General features: G+C 29.6%; 1 long non-coding RNA gene across 1 annotated transcript in view; it reads left to right on the forward strand.

The window, feature by feature from the left end:
• LOC107446623 (uncharacterized) overlaps window positions 1–26813 on the forward strand; it is a 58850-nt gene that overhangs the window by 10089 nt on the left and 21948 nt on the right. Inside the window, exons 2-3 of the long non-coding RNA XR_006225893.2 lie at window positions 17886–17957; window positions 20529–20629. This is a non-coding gene — a long non-coding RNA (uncharacterized lncRNA). The remainder of the gene's footprint in view (window positions 1–17885; window positions 17958–20528; window positions 20630–26813) is intronic.

Genomic DNA, 26813 nt, shown 5'->3' on the forward strand with positions numbered 1-26813 from the left:
ATATATGCATCGAAGAGTCATTACATTATGACCACCCTGTTAATAACATATAGGACCACCTTTAGCCCTCAAAACTGCTAACATCCGCCGTGGCATTGATTCCGCAAGGATGCTTATAGGTAGTCTGAGGTATCTGGTACCAAGCGCTCACCAACTGGTCCTGCAATTCCCTCACATTGCGAGGGGGTAGCGTGGCAGCACGAATTTGGTCTTCAAAGTAGGATCACAAATGCTCTATTGGATTAAGGTCAGGTGAATTTGGGGGTCAAGGCATGACTTGAAAGTCACTGGAATGCTGCTCAACGATTCGACCCTTATGACATGGTGCATTATCCTGTTGGTAAACACCATCCCCCGCAGGAAAAACTATTGCCATGAATGGGTGAACCTGGTCTGCAACTATGTTCAAGTAGCTTACAGACGTCAGGGATTGTTCTATAAGGATTATGGGTTCTAATGTGCCCCATGAAAGCATTGTTCCTGGGCGAGAAAGCATGAAAACCTGGGCGAGACCACTGTTATAGATGGAGGGTGGTCATAATGGGTCTTCGGTCTCTCTCTCTCTCTCTCTCTCTCTATATATATATATATATATATATATATTTAGAATGTTCGCCTCCTAGTGAGGTGATCCAGGTTCAAATACGTAGCTCGATTTCATTTGTTGGGCTTGATTTCTGTAATTAAATATAATCAAATAATGAATCTCTTCATATTATGAGTGATGTCTGTTTAACTCACTTATGATAGGAATCTTGAGCCCAAATGTCAAGAGGAGGTGGTTTTGCCCTTCAATTTGGCCATCCATTAAAATAACGAAGTTTTTGAAAAAATTGAAAAACAAATATACTTGACAGTTAACATAAGGATAAATTTAACAATAATTTTTTTTTCTTACATATGCCAACAATAGCTTAGTTTTAAATTCTCATTTTAAACAAATTATAAATTCTGTTGCACATTTACAGAAGAAAAATTAGCCGCGTGTTTTATTTAATTGTAAGAAAACAGGTTTTCGGTTACATAATTATTAATGTTTCTGCTTTATCTCCAAAAAATGTTTTTTTGTATGGTCGCATGTAATGAGATGAATAACTTCGCTAGAGCCAAGAAAACTCCTTGATGCGATTTCTAGTTCAATGAACTGAAATTTAATTGCGATTTGGTGAACGAGAAAATTTTAAATTACTGCTCAGACCCTGGAATAATGATGCCGTGTTATTTATAAAAGCGCATGTGATTGCATTAAGACTATACTTATTCTGAGTTCAAGAAAGTATTCTTTTTAAAGAAGAAGCCATGGCGTGACAGTTTAAAATAACTGTTATTTAATTTCAGTGTAATTTTATGTTCTGTGTAATTCGGTATTCGACGATATATCTTATTCAAGGTTTACTGGATATCTAAGTATCGGCTAAAATGCTGGCCATATAAAAGGGGCATAGAAGGTTGCTAAAATAACATATAGAATTTTTTTTCCTGTTTCATGCAATATATAGGTGATTCTTTGGAAACATGACAATTCGAAAAAAAACATGTCTTCAAGTTTAAAATCTTCAAAATAATCTGTAATATTTGTGTATATTTATTTAGTTTCCTTTATTAATATCTTACGGACAACAGGGTAATTTATTGATATTTCTCAAGAAAAAGAAAACAAAAAAAGAAAGGGAAAAAAATTACCAAATTTTGAATGCCAGGATCATGATGTATTAGTTTTAAGGGCAAAAAAACAGTTATTTTAAGCTGGTAGTAACCCAACTTAATAAACTTAAAAAAGGCNACTTGACAGTTAACATAAGGATAAATTTAACAATAAATTTTTTTTCTTACATATGCCAACAATAGCTTAGTTTTAAATTCTCATTTTAAACAAATTATAAATTCTGTTGCACATTTACAGAAGAAAAATTAGCCGCGTGTTTTATTTAATTGTAAGAAAACAGGTTTTCGGTTACATAATTATTAATGTTTCTGCTTTATCTCCAAAAAATGTTTTTTTGTATGGTCGCATGTAATGAGATGAATAACTTCGCTAGAGCCAAGAAAACTCCTTGATGCGATTTCTAGTTCAATGAACTGAAATTTAATTGCGATTTGGTGAACGAGAAAATTTTAAATTACTGCTCAGACCCTGGAATAATGATGCCGTGTTATTTATAAAAGCGCATGTGATTGCATTAAGACTATACTTAATCTGAGTTCAAGAAAGTATTCTTTTTAAAGAAGAAGCCATGGCGTGACAGTTTAAAATAACTGTTATTTAATTTCAGTGTAATTTTATGTTCTGTGTAATTCGGTATTCGACGATATATCTTATTCAAGGTTTACTGGATATCTAAGTATCGGCTAAAATGCTGGCCATATAAAAGGGACGTAGAAGGTTGCTAAAATAACATATAGAATTTTTTTCCTGTTTCATGCAATATTTAGGTGATTCTTTGGAAACATGACAATTAAAAAAAAAACATGTCTTCAAGTTTAAAATCTTCTTGTGTAATATTTGTGTATATTTATTTAGTTTCCTTTATTAATATCTTACGGACAACAGTGTAATTTATTGATTTTTCTCAAGAAAAAGAAAACAAAAAAAGAAAGGGAAAAAAAATTACCAAATTTTGAATGCCAGGAAAATGATGTATTAGTTTTAAGGGCAAAAAAACAGTCATTTTAAGCTGGTAGTAACTCAACTTAATAAACTTAAAAGAGGCAAAGTTGAATAGTTTATTTTAACTTTTTATGTAAATAAATTCCAAACATAATTATTGTGAACGATTTGAACAAATTAGTTAAATATAATGAAAGTGAGAGAGTAACACACACAATGAGGTAGTTTTTAATTTTACTACATTACAACTCGAATAAAGAAACAGTTAAAACAAATAATTGTTGCAAAATTTCATCAATCTTGAAGCTTTCAGAAGAAACAAAATGCCTCAAAGATATCGGGTAAAGAGCAGACATTTTTCAAATGATGTTATTCTTAGAAATTTTGCCTCAAACTTTTTTCTCGGGCCATTTAAAGTGATCAGCAGTCTGCTTGTCAGCAGGAATAATAAAGGTAACTTCAATATCTTAATTAACGATTTCAGCAAGTTCCTCTACAATGAAAGTGATACTGTTAGAAATTTTTCGGATTTCAGTATTTAAAATAAGTTTTACTTTGAATTAAAAATTAGTTCACCATTCATTTTCGAATTGAACAGCCACCCAACTATTAACTTTAATTGTTTCAGAATCAGCTTTAATAGGTTCATGCTCTGTTGAATATGATTCATTAGCGAAATTAAGAGTTGGTATTGTAGTATGAAAATTTGAGTCTTTGAGCGAATCATTATGAAAATCACATTTAATACTACTAAGGCAGTTACTGCTCAATTTACGAAAGAAGAGGCTTGTTAAATCTTTTTACCAAAAGACTTGGTGCACATTCATAGACCACTTGAAGAGTGTGATTTTCTTTCCTTCAATGAATCCATCGACTGCTTCTATATCTGAAATCTTAATTTCTTTAGTTATTATATTACATTATTTTTCAACAACAGAAATGAAAGTTTTCCCGTTTGGTATGTCTCCACCAAAAGCTACACTTTTCTTAGCAGAACGTTTGACAACTACCCCAACACCATCTGGTTCACCCTTTCCATAGCCCACTCCTGTAAAATGTACGGATGACAAGTTAGGCAAAATTAGAGGAAATAAAAAAAATTAAAAGATTAAAATTTGTTTTATTTTCATATTGCGTTGAAAGCGAATCACTTACAAAATGTATTTCCTTTAAGCTTTCGTTCTATGAAACATTACTTAAAATTTTTTATATGTGTCCAAATAGCACATGAATCATTGCTTAGAGATTTTGATAGAGTCGAAAATAAAGAACTTGTCGGAATTTTTTTTTCTTTTGCATGGATCTTTGGATAAATTAATTTTATAATTCTATGCAAAAAGTTTTCAATTCGTTTAAAGAGCTCTCAAGATATGGAGAAATACGCAAAAAATAAAATTAACTTTATGAGGTCACAACTTTGGGACCTGATCAAACTATGGGTGGGGACCATATTTCTCAGATTGCAGCTACCTCCAAAATTTTGGGGTCAATAATTCGAATCCGTTGGAAAAAAAAGAAACATGTTTGTTCAGAGAATGTGCGTTTTCTTATATCTGATTTCGATACACTTAAAATATCGTCTGTACTAAATAATTAATATAATTGAGGTCACCTACTGCTCGAACCATTAAGATTGAGTCCTAGAACGTAACGATCCGATCACTTGATCAAAAGTTAGTCAAGGCAATCAGTTCCTTTATTCTTTTTTTTAGAGTGATGTGACTGGCAAATTTGATGCATAATAAGTTTGTTTATGCTCTACATGATTTCGTAGCTTCGTTATGTAAGTAAGAAATATATAGCGAAATAATTTAAATCTTTTTGAAATAATATTAATTGGGTCTCTTACGACATTAGATGCATGGCGAGTTTGGCTTACTCGAAATAGAATGGAAAAAACAGTTGTTAACGTTAACAAATGCCCCGTTTTATTAATTCATCAGCATCGAGATTCCAATACTGCGTCACTTGCAGGTATCTCATTGAAATCGATAAAACGGAACCTACGCCAAATTTACTCTCTTCTTCTTTTCCTTTCGTTATTTTTATTTTTTATTTTTTCTTGAGTTACATGCATTGTAAACTATGCTCCTCAAATTCAAATCAGTAGACGTATTCGACTATAGATGGGTGACTGAATGAAAATAATAATAAGATTCTTAAAACTGTAACTGTCCACTGGTACGGTAGGTGCTTAGTTTTATACAGTTAACCATCCATTGTGCTCTTCAACTGAATATCGGTTCTTGTGAGCTTAAAAATTGATTTTTGCAGATTCTAATCCATAAATGGAACAAACTGAAATTGAGATATCGAAGGCTTGACGTTTTTAAATGCTACAAATAATGTAATGATGAAAAAAGGGAAATTATAAGAAATTCGGATGCATTTACTTAAATTTTATTCGTTTAGAATTGTGAACATGGAAGGCTTCTCTAAAATCAAAAGAAAACACTAATAATTGCAATCGATAAATTGAAACCTGCACAAATATCTTTTGAACATATTTAGCGTTATAAATTCAAAGTAATTTTCGCAAAATGTGTTTACGTTATATAAACTTATAGATTTTGGAAGAAATGATGCTAATTTAAAAGGGATTGTACATGTTTGCTTTAAGAATAGATAATTAAAATATGTATATGGAGGATAAAATAGTAAATAGTAATCAGTAATATAATAATCAGTAAATAGTAATCAATAAAATAGTAATCAGTAAATATTTATATTAAATTATAAACTTTTTATCTGAAAGATATATGAAGGTAAGCGAAAACATATATTACCATACACATTTAAATTTTTAAAATAATGGTATTTTCATGCATTTGAATGATACATATTTATCACCTATACATATGGTGTAATAATTTTAACTTCACAACTGATTATTTAAATGGTATTTTTCCTAGTTAGGAATTGGAAATATATTTTATTTAAAGTATAATTTAAGTAAAAGTCTTCCTACTTCAAATCTTGCATAATGGCTACGGCATGCATAGCAATCTGAAAGTCAAAACCTTTCCTCTTCCGATATTTTCAACTTCTCACTGTAAATGTACATTTTATTAAACATATGAAAAAGCCATTTGACACTTAAAAAATTAAAACTAACTCTATATTCAGATAAGCATTTAAACGCCTTGAAAAATTTTTTTTGGGGGAGGGTAGATTGGCTCATATTACGATAATTACTTTATCGGTGTAACTTTTTTGACGGCAATTTAATATATGCTAAGAACACAGATAAAATAATTCTCCGGCAAAAAGATAATTTCACTGACAGCCCATTTTGCCAACAAGTAATTTCTACCGCAAAGTAATTTCTTCCATAAGCAATACCTTGAGATTTATCGATTCTTCATTAAAAATTATTACGTTTAATAAGTTATAAATATATTGATGTATTTAAAATATCAAAAATCTCTATAGAATGCCCCCAATTCCAATGCATCTCACTAATTCCTATTTTATTATTTTATGCCTATATGAAATGTTAAATTACTTTGACCATCAATCAACCAGTCAAATATAAAAATATTTAAAAATGTAAAATTGATTATCACTACATCACCAACTGGGGGAATATCTCCTACCAACTGGTATACATATATCTTCAACTTAGGTTTCTTAGGCCAATTTTAAACTTCGAATAGGTATTTCGTGTACTTAAGTTAGGGAGAAGAATTAATTTCTAGATTTTGGTCTGGGATTAAATAATTAATATATGTTGTTTAACTGTATTGATATATGGTGCTCACTTTCCCGTTCAGTAAAAATTCAAAAGCGTGGTAGCCAAAAATACCCTAAGAAGTGGAGTAACTTTGTATAGCATGGTATTGCTTACATTATTGCTATTTTAAATGTTACTAGCTTTACAAAACAAGATAAAAATTGATGATACAAGGTGCCGTTCAATTGAGTCCTTGCCATCAAAAAGCCTATACATTAATACATTTAAAAGGTTTTTCTTTAAGACAAATGTAAACAAAACTAAAAATACAATTTAAGAATTCCAATTATTAGAAAAACATTTCGTTTTGCAATAATTTAATATGCATCTATTATTTTAACCATAAAAATATTTTTTTTCATTTTCCATAGTGGTAGCATACGAGTTCATTTGTGAAACCCTTAGTTTTAGCGTAATATTCAGCTTTCAATTTATAGGTAACTCTAAGGACGTAACATAATAACTCTAAGAACGTTGAAGAATGATTTCTTAAACTATAGACCTTATTTTTAGATAAATAATAAAACAAATATCTTAATTAAATACAATTTTGAGTGCTGCTATTCCCAAGCGAAGTTGCAGTAAGCACATTTGAATAATTTACCTAAGCAATATAGTTAAGAACCAAGTTTATTCATGTGCAGATGAGAATGTTAAATATGATATTTCCAGATCCTAATTTTATTATTCAGAGATACATTAAATTGGAATTGCATGGGACTAGGATAAAATGTATAGATGTAACAAAGTTATATTTTGGAACCTTTCATTTATAATTGAGTTTTCGCAATTAATTCTTTAAATAAATTTAAACGCTGAATTACACTGAGAAAATTTCTATTCTAATTTGTTTGTTACCTGAATCGAAGATTATACGTTGTAGTCGTTATTCACTTCAAAATTGAATTCTTTTTATTTATTTAAGTGCAATTTTAATCAAATCACAAAAAGTATTAAAAATGAATACTGATTCCAATTTTCTTTTAAAAACAGAGTTTTCTATTTCTTTATACCTCGATTATATTCCAGATCAACGGAAATATGTCTAATATCATACATATTAAATGATTCGTCTAATACATTTTCTGAGTTTTACTTTTAAGTATTTTGACTTCAAAAATAGAAATATTTGCATGTAAGACACAAAATTGTTTTTTTTTAAAATTTGTTTTTTAAAAATAAGTTGCAAATCATCTATCTATTTATTTGGGTTTACGGTTGTTAATAGAAAAATACTTGTAATTCGATAGGGTTTATTTTACAGTATCTTATATTAGGGTATTATATTAGGGTTTATTTTACAGCAAAAAATTTTTTTTGTGTGTACATTTTTCATTTAAGAGAATCATTTTCCGTTCTTTTATGTGAAAATTGTGAGCATTTAAGCACCGTTACTGCTTCATTGTTATCGTAATGAACCATTTGTCTTTTTAAATACGAAACTCATTTGTTCGATGCTCTTCGAATATACCTTGCTCTATATCTTGCAGACATAAGTTCACGTCATTCTTTATTAAATGAATAAACCAATGCATCAGTTTCCTTAATAGCTTAGTTACAAAGCGGAAATAAAGTGTCTCAAATATGTAACTATAAAAATTGAGGAGATGTAGGTCATGGGAAAAGTGTTGGTAGAAGATCTGAAATCAGGGATTCTGAGAACAAACGGACAGATAAATATAATTCAAAAAATTACACCAGATTTTCGAAATTAACTCTATAAAACACAATTTCTGCGTCACGCAGGCGAATCATTAGTTTCCTGACATAGCCAGATGCACAGGACCTTTTTTTTCACTTTGACGCAACAACAACGACGAATTTTGCCTCAAGATCCATTAAAAAACTTTTTTAGGATCGTGATATAAAGGAGTAATTACAGAAAAAAGTTAATGTAGTGTACAAGTGAGAATGGAGCTCCGACATCCTCTTGTAAAACACCCTCTAGTGACAGATGATGACTTTGATAATATTGAATGTATTCATCAAATGTTAATATAATCCGTTATAGCAGTACTATACGTATCCGTGTTATACAATACGTTTGATGGTTACTTACAGAATGAAATGAAGACTACATACAAGTGAGCATAAAGATCTTACTTTTCTCGTGCAAAGCACTTTTAATGACATTAGGTTGCATTCATGACATTGGTTACATTGATTAATGGTAACATTATCCGCTAAGGTAATATTATCCGTATTATACAATACGTTTGAGGGCTACTTGCAGAATGACACGAAGATCCTGCGTTTTTCGTGCAAAGTTTTATCTAATGGCATTAGTGACATTGGCTATATTGATTAAATGGTAACATTATCCTTGAAAGTAATATTATTCTTATCCGTGATATACGATGCGATCGAGGGCTACTCTCCGAAAGAAATAAAGACATGGCTCGCAAAAGGATCATTGATGACATTGGTTACATTGATTAAATAGTAACAATATCCGTTAAAGTAACAATATCCGAAACCGTGATATACGATGGGTTTGAGGGCTACTTAAAGAACGAAATCATGACTGCACATACTAGTGAGCGTGATGGTTCTGTGTACTCGTATAAAGCACCATCTAGCGACATATGAAGACATTGATGACGTTGGAAGAATTAATTAAATGTTAACATTATTCGTTAGGGTAATATCCGTATCCGTGATATACAATATGTTTGATGGATACTTAAAGAAAGAAATCAAGACTATAATCAAGTGATTGGTTGCGTTGATTAAATGACATTACCTGCCATAGGTTGTGGTGCATTCTTAATTATTATTAAATTAAATTTTACCCCTAAGAGCAATTTTTAAACATCCTCTGTTTGTCATATTTGATCAGCAATAAAAAAATCACTGACTATTAATTGAATAAATAAATCATTTAATATAGCAGTATGATTGCACGGCTTTTACAAAAACAGGAAATTCAATTATGTGCGCTGAGACATTTTATGCATGCATGCAAACATAGGTAAAGATTACTCTCTATTTGATATGTTGTTGAATTTATAATTTTTAAAGCAGTCTTTTATTTCGCTAAGAAACATCGATACTCTTTGAGACATAAATCACGTAAACTCGAGAAAACTCTCGATATCTTAACACGTCAAAAATCTAAGACTTTTACATGAATATTTATGAGGCACATTTTGAAATCTATTCGCATTCTTCTATTCTCTCCAATGAGATGAAAGGCTGTTTCATTTATTATTTCTCTTATAAAGAGCCTTTTTTTTCGTTTTTCCAGCATGTTTTTGGGTGAAATGAAAGCGATACTACTATTATTTTTTGTTGCTTAAAAAAAGTATGCTCTTTAATGATATTTTTAATGCTCCCACCTCAATTATATGATAATATCTTAAAATAATCATAATTTGCCTCATTTAAATAACTTATGATGATGAATTGCATCATTTAATTAACTGTCTTTTTGCTAAGAATTCACCTGGTAAATTAATAAGAAATAGCTAAGAATAAATTGACACAAAACGTGGATACTTTTACTTAACTTTCCACACGCTTCGTACGTAAAATTTGAAGTAATTGCTGTGAAATACGCATACGCCTGTGAAAAAATATCAACACGAATATATTGTGAAATCAAAAATATAATGTGAATGACCATACGAGATTTTGCAAAAATCCATTTGCTGCAAACACTAACGTAGTGCAATATTAAGTAATACAATCTTCCAACTAAATTGTTTAATAGAATTAAAATTATTTTATAGTTATAGATGAGGAAAAAATATTAAGCTCTTTCTGGACATATTACAGTTAGACTACTAAAACGAATATTTTTTTTAAATATATTTCATTAAACTAACCAATTGTAATAAAATAACACGATTCAGTTTAACATTTTGTAATAACGAATCATCTAACTTCATTTTTTGTTGGCTTTCTTCTTGGTGCATCTGTTAATTCGAAGATAGAAAACAACATTTAACAGCTATGATAAGCATGTTTTTAACATTGTAAAGCCACATCAACAATAAAAAGTGCATAGGATCAAAAAATAACGAGAGCATTTTCTACCTTACGTATGCGGGCATAAATCTAGCGTAAATTTATTGATCAGTTATTAGTTACAGAATATATTAATTGATCAGTATTAAAAGATAACTGATCAAATTACTGATTTTTATTTTCTGAGAAAAGGATTAAATAAGATAATAATCTAAAACATCAGAGGGGAGAATCCCTTTCCAGGCGCACTAACCATGAGTGGTTTTCCTCTCTACGTGACGTAAATGACGGTTAGTTTCATAAAATAGTGCTCCAAGAACGCTAGGTTATTCTAATGCTTGATTCAAGAATTTCCTTGTCTTCTGGGTTCGGTTTAAAATTGCAAGAATAGAAAGTTCATTGAACGTTGAAGAACACTGATATACGGACCAAACATTGGTCACGGGTCGGTTATTAAATAAGTTAAAACTAGTAATTGTATTGATATAATATGCATTGTTTGTTAAAAAAATACCTTATGTAAATTTTTAAATCACTCCTTTTAAAATTACTTTTCTGAAATTATGACATGACGCTTACATTTTTAAACAATTTTTAAAAAAAAAAATCCTTTTACATGATCAAATTTCAGAAAATATGTAATTTATATTTAGTGTAAATTGTTATTTTCAATACATTAATTTTGAAAGGTATAAAACATTAAATAAATTATAAGTAATATTTCTTTTATTTTCATAAATCATAACATAACGCTAATATTAAGCAATTTTTCATAAGAAAAACCTTTACTAGATTAAATTCTATTATAAATGTATGTTGTATTTAGGATAAATTGTTATTTTCTTTACCGTAATTTTTACAAAGTAAATAAAATTAAATAAATTATAAGTAATAACTTATTTTTTATATTATTTTCGGAGCAAAAAAAATCTGATACTTCAGCAACATTTTTTATTGACGGGAACAACATTTCTTGATTACACGGTCGGAAAAATTCCGAGAATTCAATTACGAATCCTATACTTTCTCTTACAACTTTTAATACTAATTTAGCTTGGTTGGGGCTAGGTCATTTGTAAACTTGTTCAATGATCTGAAAAATAAATAAATAATGTTTAATAACATTATTTTTTAAAGGTACAAAAATATTGCTGGATATAGCTTGTAATAGTTTTGGTGAAATAATTTGTCAATGAATCAATGGTGAATCAATTTGTTTTTTCATAAATAACGATATGAAAATGAAACACATGTTTATATTTTAACTGAAAGTTCTATTTATTTAAAATTATTTCTTTTGGAAAATGTAAAACAAAAATGAATCCACTGATATTTATCATAATATTGTTAATTTATTATTTTATGTAGACATATTACTCTATTAAAATATTAATTGTTAGTTATTGCCTTTCTAGAACAAAATACTACTCAAAATATAGCGAATATTTAAATAATTGGTTACGGAACGAAGAATCAGCCTACGGATATTAACGTGATATCCATATACGTATGTCTACATGATATCAAGGCTATTTATGCCCGTATGACATCAAGATGGTATAATGATATCAACACTAATATTTATATCCGTGAGCCAAATCTCCGCACTGTTGAAATCATTATAATGTCAATACTAATGACGTCAGGACTGTCGGTATTAACACTTGAAATTATATGCATGATCGAAATCGTAATACTATTTGTAATATTTGGCAAAATTGGCTCACAATTTGCTAAAACAAAAATATTTAAGACAAATAATATATAAATTAAATATTAATTCTTGTAGAGAAATTAATTTTTTCAATATATTTTTGAATGCTTTATGACATTTAGTTTTCATCAATGAAAAAAATAAAATAATTTTACCTTATAAAAAATAATTATTACATTGAAATTTTTAAAAATAATCTGCTTTGTGGGAACAAAATAAAAAAAAATCTACAAATATCTTATAACGTATATTTTAATTTAGATATTCAGATAAAAACAAAGCAGGAAAAAGCAATGAAAAAAAATTAAATATGACAAATATGTGTGTTGGCAAGACAGCACTTCATCAGGGACACACTGCTTGCCAACACACATGAGCTTTTCTGTTGTCAGTGACAACAGAAAGGCTCCTCTGTGTTGGCAGGCAGTGTGTCCCCTGATGAAGTACTATTTTGCCAACACACATATTTTTTATATTATATATTTTTAAATAATAATTTGCATCTAAAAATGACTGAGTTTAAATTAAAGCGAATGATTTGAATAAGCTTTAAAAAGAAGTAGTTCCATTTAAAGATTTTTGACCTTTTCTCTGTTCCCCTAAAAAAATTTTAAAAGCCTTTTTTTTTTATAACTTTTAATGCCTGAACATCATGTCTCTATATGTAAAACACACAAAAATGGAAACTATGACTTTTTAAGGTTTGACCTATGAAGATATGTGGATATTTTATACACTCGTTTTAAAATATTGAAATATGTGTAATTTATAGTGAGCTTTGATTTATTTAGATATTTACTTTAAATTATTTTCAAATCACATGTATATTATTCTAATAATATTCAGACATTTAAAGTACATTGTACAAATAATTTTATATTTATAAGAAGAAATAAAAATCTTTGTTTTAATTTTATTTGGAGAAACAATTGTACTGAAAAAGGAGCTAAAGAAATTAAAGAATATTTCTTTGGAAAGTGATTTGAAACAAATGCTTGGTAAAAAGCAATTTAAGATAATTGCATTTGAACTCTTTAAAGATTTAGAGAATAACAAAAGGTCGTGCAATTTAAAGAAACCTTATCCATTTCATTCATTAAGTAAATTATCATGCACATCTATAAAACTGTCACATTATAAAATGATTTTAATTGCATTGCTGTTAGATTGCGTAATTTCTTTTTCTTAGAACGACCTAATCACTATAGTTTCGCAGATGAAATCGATTTAACTCTTCGAATTAAAAAGAGAGAAAAAGTTAAATCTGTTCATTTCGTTTCATTATTAAACCAACGTATATTTAAGCTAGATATGCATATTAACGGTAAATATTAAGAACAACAGTCTTAAAATTTAACACAAAAATAGTAAAAATTTAAAGTAAAAAGACACTATCTTAAGTTAGTCATTCATTTCTGACGATTCAGCAATCATTGAGTGGCGTTTCATTTGTCCTTAATACCATTTTGCCTCAATATTATAAAATGTTTAACAATATGTGAAGTTTAGCAAATTTTGTGGATTTTCAGATATTTGTCAAGGCATAAACTTTAATATATTTAGCGGACTTTTCGACATTTGACGAAACATGAACTTTATTATGTTTAACAAATCAGATATTTTAGGAAGCATGAAATTAAATATATTCGGCGGGCTTTCAAACATTTGGCAAAGCATTATCTCGATATTTACCAAACTTTCAGATATTTGACGAACTGTAGAACTTTAATATATTTCATGCACTTTCAGATAATTGACGAAGAATGAATTCTCAAATATTGGAATAAGCTTTTTCCTCACTTACCTCGGGTCAGTAAGATGGTTCTTCAGATATGTTAATCTGATTTAAAGACTTTCATCTCTGTCATGCAATTGTTATAAACGTTAGAGGTCTCGCTTGACCAGTAAGTTTAATCGGTTTAAATTCTACTGAAGGCTGAGGACTCATCACTCATAATGGTTAATTTTTGTTTTGTTTTATATTATCAATTAGAATCAGTGTTAAGAAGCAATAACCCCTTTTTTTGTTATCTACTAATTACTATCGAAAACTGCTTTCAAATAGGTACAGTATTAGTTTCTTTTCGTAATTCAATGGACGTAATTTAATTTCGTAATTTAATACTACTAACTGGACAAGCTCGGTTAATCATTAATCAATTACGATAAAACAGCATTCATGAGACTCTTATAATGGAAATCTTGAGAATAACTAATGTAACATAAAATTAACCTAACCTTTTAATTTTAAAATATTTTAATTGCAATTTCAAAGGCACACGAGCAACATGTCCATGTAAAAGCGCCCCTAGCAGCGTAAGACGACCTCACCAATCATGGTTTCCTAGGTAATTCTTAATCTTTATCATGTGCCCTACTTTCTCTTGAAGTTTGTAAAAGCATTTACGGGACACCTTGTACTCATAAAATAAGTATATTTTATGGAAATAGGTGCTAAACACACTCCACGCTTCTACACGTGTGAGATTTTTTTTGTTCTAACGGAATGGATCTATTAGAAATTGAGTGCAACAGTGTAACAGCATAACTACTTTTGCTCACAAATTGTTTTAAGTTTCGAATTATTTTAAATCACTTTCAGCAAATTGTTTAATGGCTGAAGGAAAAACTGATATGGGCAAATGGCAATTTTTTCTGTCTTGAAAATTTCTGCAATAGATACTGTGGAACCATTTGCTTACAACAACTAAATCCCCTCACAGGCCTAGAAACAAGAATTTGTTTTGTTTTAAGGGATTTAACAATAAAGCTAAAAAGAAATCTTTCTAAACAACAACTAGAGATTAAGCTTTTACTGAGAAGTGTAAGAACTGAGTGTAAGAGGAGAAAGGATGTTTTATGCAAATAAATGACTAAATACAAATATTTAATTACTGCGAACGATGACAATTAATTTAAAAGTAATGACCAACATGTGAAAAAAACTCTATTACATATCCGTATGAACGCATTTTGTTTGAAGTGCAAGCACTTATTTATTAGATATAGAATTTGCAGCGTGTTTACTTTGTAATTTTTTTAATAATCTCTCATTTTAAATCTTGTTTTAATCTCTTATTTTAAATCTTGTTTTGTCCCGCAGTGGACTGATCGTTAAGACACCGTTCCCAGCAGATCACCGAAGTCAAGCATCACTGGCTACGGTCAGTGTGCGGGTTGATGACCACTTGGATCAGTCTGCGTAGGGACCGAGGGTGTGCGGTATTGGTCCTCGTTAAATTGTGCTACCGTAAAGTGCTCGACTTCGCGTGCAGGTCGTCGGGCTACCGAAGCGCAGAGGATCAAAATTGTGATGACATGTCTTCGGATCATCCTTCGGGATGTTTTCCAGACCGTCGCCAATAGCCCATTGTGCAGCTCTAGTGCGACGTAAATTAACAACAACAACAACAAATCTTGTTTTAATCTATTATTTTAAATTTTAAATTTTATTTTAAATCGTTTTAATAATCTCTTATCAAAATAATCTAAATTTATTTTTGAAATTATTTCTATTATCACTCGAATTTGTACTTAATATAAATGAAAAGCATTGAGAAAACTAAATAACACTATTTGCATGCAGTTCAAGTTTTGAAATTCAAGCACTTCCCGTGACCTTTCGCATAACTTTTTAACACTCGTGTTTTCACGGACTTAATCCAACGATTTTGATGAAATTCGTATTTTCAAAAAAATGACAATAGCAATTTCTTTCATTTGACTAAATGTTTGTTCGGAGTATTACTCAAGAAGGTTTTCATCAAAAATGAAACGCATTTCGTTAATGTTGATTATGAAATTTTTACAAATGATCTTTCCTTTGCGTAGGACAAGAAATAAATGACGTCATAGTGTCCAAAATAATGAACATTTCATACCAAAACAACCAAAGTTTTACGAAGATCTATGTAAAGTAATTATTTGTCAAGAATATTTTCTGTTTGATTAAAAGATTACAATTCTTCGCCAAAATGAGAGACTGTAAATTCGTTTTATTACATGGAAATTACAAATTTGAAATATGTACTAGTTAGCATTGTCTCTTCCTTTAATAATAAGCATATTAAGTTAAATAATGCATATTCTTTGTGTAGAATTCTTGTTTTATTAAAAACCAAATGCATGATTGTCTTGAGAGAAAAGATGAGAAGTCAAATAATAAAATTAAATTTAGCATAAAATTTTGTTTCACGTCTGCGAATTTTCCCTCCCTGGCGGATTAGTTTGATATTTTACTCTTATTTCTTTCACGCAACGAATTTAATTAATTTGGCTATATTTGATAAGTTTATTAAAGAATAAATCTTCAAAGTTTACTAAAAATGTTTCCTTTCAAATGTTAGTTTTCAGGAGTATCAAATTTATTAAATTTGCATTTCAAACTCTAAGTTTATAATAAATAAATTATTAATTACGCTGATTTAGTAGATATATGTTGAGCACTTACTTGTTGAAAATTGTTTACTTAATTAAAAATTAGTTTCAAAAATACTCAATAATGAATAAATAAAAGAATATTGATACTTATAGATACATTTGACTATGGAATTTTAAATTTATGCTTAATTTGACAGAAAATTTGTCTATTTTAAAATTACTTTCCAATAGAAAGAAAATAATAATAAGTTACTTACTTCATGAATAAAGTAATGAAATTTGCTTTAAATTATGCGAAAGCTAAACATAAGAAACATAATTTTTTAAACACTTTTTGATTTTTTGTTGTTGAAAGTGTAATGATAGTTTTTAATTATAAATTATATTTATTTTATTATAAATTATATTTATATGTATTTTACTATTTAATTATAAAAAGAAATATCTGTCTTCAGAGATATCATTGCTAACAATAATTCTTAAACGTATTATTGTAAAAAACAATGCTTGCTACAATATAAACCCTTTAAATTGAATATTAATATATTCATATATATAGTTATAATTTAAAAAAAAATACTTCAAAATATCTGTTGTGTTTCTTTTATTTTAAAAATAATTGCCTATAAAGGCCATTTTTTCACAAACAGGAGAACTATTAAAATGTACATGTACAGTGCGGAAGAAAATGGACTACCTTGAATAATTTTTGATCTAATTATTGGTTCATCACATTTTAAAACTCAATCTTAATGGCTCAAGAGGGTGAATTCTAATATGCTAGTTAATAAGTGAAGACGTGAAAACGATATTTTAAGCTACGAAATCGGACACAAAAACGCATTTTCCCTGAATAAACATTCAATGGATTCATTTTTACAATGGATTCGAATTTCTGACCTCCAAATTATTGGGGGGGGGGGTCCTCGCAATCTGGAAAATATAGGGAAAGTATATTTTCACTTTCTAATAGAGTTCTCCAAAGTTCGAACCCCTTAATGCTAATTTTTCTTTTTGCGTATTTCGCTGTACCTCGAGAACTTTTTAAGCGAATTGAAAAATGTTTGCACACAATTATAAAATTGGTTTATCTAAACATCATTCCAGGCAAAACTTAATTTTTTGTTATTTTATTTAATAATCGCCCAAAACATTTTGAGTAGTAAGATATGCAAATTTTAACTTGATGAAGAAGAATATAAATTTACACGGCAATATACGAAATTTGAGCATAATCGGTTGACTCGTTCCTGAGAAATCGAGTTTTAAATATCTGACTTCTTTATCGTCTTCTTTAAAATGATACAAAAAATTTTATACATTACAATCCAAAATTTTTCTACCATTATTAAAAATAATAAAAAATAACAAATATTTACTAAAAGCTTTTTTTTGTGCTTGGAATTATCTTTGAATAAACGAATTCCTATGACAAATTTTTTTTATGTTTGGATCTTAAATTATTTTACCTTTGAATATAGGTGTCCCAGAGTGTCTAGGATTACAAGCCGTGGTTACCAGTACATCATCTAAGTCAAGCATCACTAGCAGCAGTAAGTAAGCGTTTAAATTCCTAAAGCTGAATTAGGCAATGTCAAATGCTTGCATAAATGCCAAAAAACAATTTCCCAGTGCGTAACTATTGAAGAGGTTATTCTTTTAGAAAAAAGTAAAGAAATATAAGCCTTCTTGATAAAAATAAATCAACTGGTTTCAAGTGTTCAAAAAAGGCACGCATTTTGAAGACTAACCAGACTTGAATGACAAGAAACAAATGAAAAAAACAAGAAAAAATTTTTTTTTTCACGTCTGGCAAATCTTTAAATTTGGCGTTTCTTTTTGAGGGCTCGATACGTGTAGACTGTTATTTCCTATTTATGTATTTTTGAAGCGAATGAAGTTTCTAATCAAGTATAACTTACCAGTTAAAATTTTTAGGGCATAAATATATTAAAAATTTCAAACTTGTCTTGGTAGCGCACATGCAATGCTTTTGCATTTTACACTAACTTCATGTCTAAACACAACAAAAAATAAATATAATTTTTTAAAAAAAAACTATTTATTTTAACAAATTCCTTTCAATAATGAAAGTAAAAGGAAAATATATCCTCTGATCTTATAAGGAAACAAATCAGTGGACAATTTCTAGTTGGAACTATACTAAAAGCTTTCGTCTGCATAAATTTTCCGTAATTAATTTCAAACAAATAAATTATTCTTTTGTTTATAGAATGATTAACTTTCTCTGATTTCTGAGGCATTTAACAAAACCTTTGGAACAAAATATGATAGTTTAACCAACAATAGTTCAAAATCTTAAGCGAGAAATTAACTGTTATCAGACTGAAATGTTTCAAGAAGTAATTAAAACAATCTCTATATTCATCATGGATGAATATTATAAACAATATCTCGCTGCTATTAAAAGTAACAATGTAATTCTATGAATCCAAGCGAAAAGTAATTTACTCTGAGCAAAATGTCTTTTTAAATAACAGGAGAAAATAACTTCCTGAGACGTAATTGAGGAAAAGGGCTTGCAAACAATTACTTGGAAATGCTTTCAGCTGAAAGATTTGGAAATAGATAATTTATATGTAAATGCGATAGGAATATATTATAATATTTTCTACGTCGCTGTCTCCATATAGAGATCGAAATTTGTTGAAGAGGAATACATATTTATTTTATACTTATATGAAAATAAAATTAATCTTAAAGAAAAGAAAATATTCCATGCGTTAAAAGTATTATTTAAAAAATAATATAAACAATGCAGGTAAAAACGACGGTTCGAATTTTAAGATCATCAGAAATCGTTTTGAAAATCTATTGACAGAAATATTTAAAATCAGTATATTGATATTCTGTGCAATAACTATAAAATTAAATTTTCTATTTCATGCAATGCAAATTAATATTCAACGGGAAGAAAAAAAATCCGGTAAAATTACCGTTTTCTTTTGGTTATGACATTTCGCTTTGAAAAAAAGAAAACAAAAAAAAATGCTTTTGATAATACCAAAGTATACATCGAAGAGCCATTACATTATGACCACCCTCCACCTTTAACAATGGGTTCGCTCAGGTTTTTATGGTTTCTCGCCCAGGAACAATGTTTTCACGGGTCACATTAGGATCCATAATCTTCATAGAACAATCCCCGATGTCTTGTAAGCTACTTGAACATACACTGGTTATCATAAATTAAGGAAAAATCACAAAAATAGCGATAACTCTTTCAAAAGTAAGCCAAACCGTGCAAAATTTGCATATGTTGTCCACTAAGAGTAGCTGAGTAAAATTGCAATATGCAAATTAGTGGCGCTGCACTCGGCTTACGTCATCNAAGTCATGTCTTGGCCCCCAAATTCACCTGACCTTAATCCAATAGAGCATTTCTGGTCCTACTTGGAAAACCAAATTCGTCCTGCCACGCTACCCCCTCGCAGAATGAGGGAATTGCGGGACCAGTTGGTGAGCGCTTGGTACCAGATACCTCAGACTACCTATCAGCACCTTGTGGAATCAATGCCACGGCGGGTGCAAGCAGGTTTGTTGGCAAAAGGTGGTCCTACATGTTATTAGCAGGGTGGTCATAATGTAATGGCTCTTCGGTGTATATNATACCTCAGACAACCTATCAGCACCTTGTGGAATCAATGCCACGGCGGGTGCTAGCAGGTTTGCTGGCAAAAGGTGGTCCTACATGTTATTAGCAGGGTGGTCATAATGTAATGGCTCTTTGGTGCAATTTATTTAAACCATTAGGTAATTTTTCTGCTCATATGGAACCGGAACTTCTTGTCATTACTACAAATTCTGGTTTTAAAATTTACAGTTGTCATTATTACACATTTAACGATATATTCAAAACTGAAAAGTAAATTTGAACGAATAAATGTCTTTTATTCCATTATTTAATGTATCATGATAAGACAACCAAATATAACCCCATTTACTATATTTTATCATATCATAAAACCATATTTTAATTATTTTACCAAAATCATTACCAAAGCACTGATGTAAAAATTACCGAGCTTTTTTTGTGTTTCCATGACACCAGAAACACTGCGAAATTTATTTTATTCTGGTAGTTTTGAATTTCTTTTTTTCAGTGCAGAATAAACAAACGATGGTAATGTTGGAAATTAAAGAATAAGGAAATGCTGCCAAAAATTACGATTGTAAAACGTAAAATGCTGCGAAAAATGGCACAGTAAGTACGATGTAATAAATTAAATAGTTTATTCCAGAAAAGCAGAAAACTTTGGGTTTTTACATTTTTGACTTTTTAAATACAATTGTTTGTTTCCAAATGCTTAAAGGGAAGCAGAACTCATCCACGGCAGAAAGTTTTTCCTTTCTTACCTTTTTTTCAAAACTTAACCTACTGTAAATATTGTGTTTTTTTTAATTAGAAAAAATTGGCATCGCATTTGTTTCATTATAATTATCTATTTATAACATTTATTTTTCACAATTAAGATAGTTCTGTCTATCCTAATATTTTAGCAATAAATAGTTTTCTTTAAAATCTAAATCCAAATCAAAGTGCATTTCAGCACATAAAATGGAAGTTAAATTATTAAAATGTTGATTTAAATTAAAACTACGGTTGCTATCATTTTTCCCATAGATGCAATTTTTATGTCATTTCAAAATTCGTCAGTGTGCGTTAATATCTTAAATAGGTGTGGAAAGAAATACGCAGAACACACACTAGAGGGCGTCATTGAATTATGTCAACAGAATCACAATTTAGAACTTATTAGTATTCAATTGTAATTGCAACCGTCATCTAAAATGCTCGGGGTGAAAAGCAAATATCTACACATATTTGTGTACTATCACTCTCTGTCTTTGTCTTATATACAATATGCTTTAAAATATATTTCATTGTTACTTACCTATTTTACTAGTATAATTTCGGATTTGAGTAATTTTCTTTTTATAGAAAGTAATATACATTCACGAATAGTTAAATGAATCTTCTGTGTTAAATTCGATATAAATCTGGGTTAAATTTGAGAAAGCAGGAGACTGTTTGCGAAACTAGGTTCCTGTGTCCTGGACAAATTTTAACGCTGAAAGCAACGTAATGAATTTTCATCGCTTAAAACGTGATGTGATAAAAAACACTTTCGTAGAATACGTAATTGGATAATTAAGTCTTTAATTATAGTTAGGAAAATGCAAGTATAATTGACTTCAGACAAAACAATTGACAAAATGCCATTAAAAAAGCTCATTTTAATATTCAAAATGTTCTGAAATGAACATAATAGGGTATATTTAATTGAATACGATAGGATAAATTATGAGGGTTATTCATTTCCTTTTATGTGCTTATCTTTTAGGGTTAAAGTCTTCTTAAAAGGTTCATGAATATACTTCAAAGCATGTTCACATAGAATTCCTTAACGTAAAGTATATACTTAAACCTTTCATCGATTCTTAATAATTTGACTCTTCTCTTTTAGTTGAGTTATATAGGGGTTTTAAACCCTGAACTATTCGAAATTTGAGCGCTATTCTATTGATTGGGAATGCGAATTATTATAATTATCTTCTTCCACCAGAAAATTTTGTTTACTTTATTAAATTATTATTTATCTAGTCGCACTTAATGATGATTTTAAATTTATATTGGATAAGGTCATTTTATGAACTGCTGAAATATTTAGCTATAATATATACTGAGTCTTACAATAGTCCTTCCATTAAATTTAAATAAATAAGTGAAATAAAATATCTGGTTTATATTAGATGTCTGGTCTAAGATATTAAGTAATTCTAATGTATCTGCAATCTAATCAATTTAGCTAAATGATTTAATAAATTAACTAATTTATCTATCTATTACTAAATAATGCTCTTGGAAAGAGAAAACATTCCTTCACCGTAAACTTCTCCAGTTGTGCAGCAATAGCAATTCTGTGAAAATAGTAAAATAGAATATCATATCTTATTAATTGAAAGCTATATATATATATTAGCATGTTCATTTACTCTGTAAATAAGAGTATCACGTTTAATCAAAGAAGCGAAAATTTAGACTTCAAGTAAATTTATCATTTAGTAGATGCTAGTAAATAAGGGTAGTATATATAATTAATCAGCAAAGAAGTTATCTAAGCCTTATTTGGACATAAGTAAAACTCCAGTTTTGATCAGTTTGGGAAACAGAGCTGAAGTCTTATCAGTGATTTGTTTTTAATATCGTATCTGACTTTTTATTCTTTTCATTTTACAGTAAAAACTAAAAGAATGAATATGTCTAACCATTCAAAAACTGTAAATATCTTATAATTAACAACCATTCCTATATAATGACCACACGTTACATTCNTAGCAGTTCTGAGAAAATAGTAAAATAGAATATCATATCTTATTAATTGAAAGCTATATATATATATTGGCATGTTCATTTACTCTGTAAATAAGAGTATCACGTTTAATCAAAGAAACGAAAATTTAGACTTCTAGTAAATTTATCATTTAGTAGATGCTAGTAAATAAGGGTAGTACATATAATTAATCAGAAAATAAGTTATCTAAGCCTTATTTGGACCTAAGTAAAGCTCCAGTTTTGATCAGTTTGGGAAACAGAGCCGAAGTCTTATCAGTGATTTGTTTTTAATATCGTATCTGACTTTTTATTCTTTCTATTTTATAGTAAAAAATAAAAGAATGAATATGTCTAACCTTTCAAAGACTGTAAATATCTTATAATTAACAACCATTCCTATATAATGACCACACGTTACATTCTTTGCCAAACATAAAAATGTAAAGATCAGAAAATTTTCGGATATTTCCATTCTAATGATGGTAACTATTCAGAATAAAAAGACTGTTTATTCAGAAAAAAAAAGTTTTTTTGCATACACAAACCTGATTTCTGAACACAGATAGAGAAAGTAAATATTTACAGATTCGTCTATCTCACTCTTTTTTCTCTTAGCCTTAGGTTACCTAAACAGAATTGGTAATATCCGATCGAATGAAAGGAAATCCGCAGGAATGTTGATTGAATTAACGCGCATAAAGGAAATGAATAATTTCTTTTTAGCCGCAAATAAAAGCAGACCCTCTATCAAACAGAAGTTTTATAACGCATGTATTTTACAGAATAATATCGCATATAGTTTACAAATATAAGTTAATAATATACAGAAAGCATGGAAAAATATAATAAAGATTTATGAACGAAGAAGAAAAAGTATTATGAAAATAAAGTGTCTTAAAAAATATTTCAGAATTTTATTTAAAAAAATTAAAAATTCAAATCTTCAAAACAGAAAAAAAGGAAAAGATATAATCTCGTCGTCAGCTCACACGAATATATCAGCAAAAATAGTGCTATCTAATATTGCATTAATGTAGTATAAGATAAGGTTGGGTGACAAGGAATTTATTTTAGATGAAATATAATTGAGAGGCGAGAAGATATTTAAAAAAAACGATTTTAATAAACAATAATAATAACGAAGATATTTAATACACAATAATAAACTACGAAAAATATTTTAAAGCGAAGCGTTTTATATCTATATATATTCTGTTTCTAAATTTTTTGTTTGTTTGAATGTTTCATTTTTCTGCACTGTGATATTATTATACTTATGCGAACCTTACATTCGTCCCCGCTCATTGCGAAATGTAGATATTTATATCGAAATGTAACATTAAAGGCAGACATGTAACATATGGTTCTAAGGCAGATTTGGTCGATGATAGGCAATAACATTCTATTTTCCAGGCCGATAAACAGACGTTAAGTGAAGTTGCGCAAAATCCACTAAATAGAGTGTGAATTTCCGATTGAGATATGGTTTCGCAGCAACATATGCAGTCGTATAGTTGTCTGTTATCAGCAGAAATTCGTGACTAAGAGTAAGATATATTGGTGAAAATTTTCAGTAAATGACCAGTGTAGAGCACTCTTCAGCTCATTTCTGTGCATTGCATTATTAATGGAACTAAGTGAGGCCTATAGTCTAGTTTTCAATTGGTTGGGAAATTTTCGAACGTTTATTTCGTTATTGAGATGAAGGTGAAATTCGTTGACGGGGAGATAAACTGCACATTAAAGAGACATGAACTTTTTGGCCGCATAGCCAGCACGTAATATCTCGAACATTATCAGTAGCAGAGTTATATTTGCGTGGTTGTTCAAAGTGTGAATGGAGAGTTTTCGACTGAGATTTCGGTAATGAAAAAAGGTTAGTTGAATGGCGTGACATATCTTGTTTGGAATTTNCTAAATAGAGTGTGAATTTCCGATTGAGATATGGTTTCGCAGCAACATATGCAGTCGTATAGTTGTCTGTTATCAGCAGAAATTCGTGACTAAGAGTAAGATATATTGGTGAAAATTTTCAGTAAATGACCAGTGTACAGCACTCTTCAGCTCATTACTGTGCATTGCATTATTAATGGAACTAAGTGAGGCCTATAGTCTAATTTTCAATTGGTTGGGGAATTTTCGAACGTTGATTTGGATATTGAGATGAAGGTGAAATTCGTTGAAGGGGAGATAAACTGCACATAAAAGAGACATGAACTTTTCGGCCGCATAGCCAGCACGTAATATCTCGAACATTATCAGTAGCAGGGTTATATTTGCGTGGTTGAGATTTTGGTACTGAAAAAAGGTTAGTTGAATGGCGTGACATATCTTGATTGGAACTTCGAATTGCATCAAGTGTGGCAGCTATGTCATTAAATTCTTCGACAGTAATCGAATTCTTAGTTAAAGTAATCTGTCATCTTTATTCTGTAATGTCACCAATTATAATAGAAATGCGATGAGCTTGTGGTATAGTAAACGGAGCTTTTTTCAAGAAGAGCATCCTTATCAGAAATATAATCAACTTAGCTTTCATTATTTTTCAATTTATGAGCACTCTGGTGAGCTAAACATGTTTGCATTGCAATGCGCCTTTTAAATCTGACGGAGAGGACAATTTTCCATGCAGTCCAGTAATTTTTTTTTTAATTTTATATTTTATATCAGTCGTTGTTACGGCTACTAATGTTCAAGAAGACAAGGAAACTCCCTAATTAGTACCCCCAGAAGTATGATTTCTTATGGGAACATCGAGGACCTTGCGACTCGACAGATTTAACATACATCTGTCGCCATTTACTACACGGGGAGTCTTCGGCCGGCTGGGATCTAACCCACTATCTCTTGGACACGGACCCAGTGCTTTATTAACCAGTCAATCACTGCTTTGCAGTCCAGTCATTGCTAATTTTACCTCGTGTCATTTGCGAGCGAGGCGAGAAATAGCATTAGTTAGTTTGAGATCATCAGACTAATTAACTAGTCTCGCAATTCTATCTCGTCTTTTATCCATTCAGAAGCATTATCAATGGTATCTCCTTTAAATATTAAAATAGAATTTGTGGTATCATGAGTGAATGTAATTTGGATGATATTTGGTAGACTCACTTGTTTGTCCCACCATTTTTTCTTGTTTGTCCAATAAATCTTTTATAATTTCCATAAATGTAATGAGAGTTGCCGCAATATTAGAATCTGATTGCAAGAGAGAAGGTGAATGGTTGAATTGAGGAATATGTTAACTGCTTTAAAGTTTCACTTGTTTCTGAAGTAATTCAATTTTAGTGAATAGTTTTGAGTGATCCAAGTAGTTTTCTTCAGAATATTATGTGTTGTCTTCATTTCACGATCGCATGCGAAGGGTTAAAAGAACATGTGAAGTTCCATTGTCTGCTCTCTTAATATTACCATTTATTGTAAGCGATATAAGACATTCAAAGATGAGGAAATTGAAGTATTTAAAAAAAATGGCTGTGCCGTATAAGGTAAGGTTGGATGACAAGGAATTTATTTTAGATAACTTTTCATTTATTTCATCCAAAATAAAGTCCTTGTCATCCAAGCTTACATTATATGGCACGGCCGTTTTTTTTCTCTTTTAAATATATATATTTCCATTTCCTTATCGTTGGACATCGTTATTCTATCATTACATTTAAAATTCTTCTGAAGAAATTTTAACTGCTAACGAGCCAAAAAAAATCATAATTGGTTACAACATGCCCAGGTAATCCCATGTTGACAGAAAATCTTATTTGAAAAAAAAGAAAAAAAAACATTTTAGTAAAAGTTAATAAACAATGACAAAGATTTTAAAGCGAAGTGTTCTATATTCTGTTGCTACATTTTTTGTGTGAATGTTGCACCTTTCCGCACTGTGATAAAATTATTCTTATGGGAACCATACAATACCATACAAAGCAAAGTATATCTATACAATTGCGTGAGGAGCAACCAGGAAAAATTTAAAACGGAGACAGAACACATTAATTAAATATATTATTTTATACACATTAATAAACACAAAATTAAACATACCAAGTATATA

Source organism: Parasteatoda tepidariorum, chromosome 2 (assembly GCF_043381705.1).
Source record: "Parasteatoda tepidariorum isolate YZ-2023 chromosome 2, CAS_Ptep_4.0, whole genome shotgun sequence".
NCBI lineage: Eukaryota > Metazoa > Arthropoda > Arachnida > Araneae > Theridiidae > Parasteatoda > Parasteatoda tepidariorum.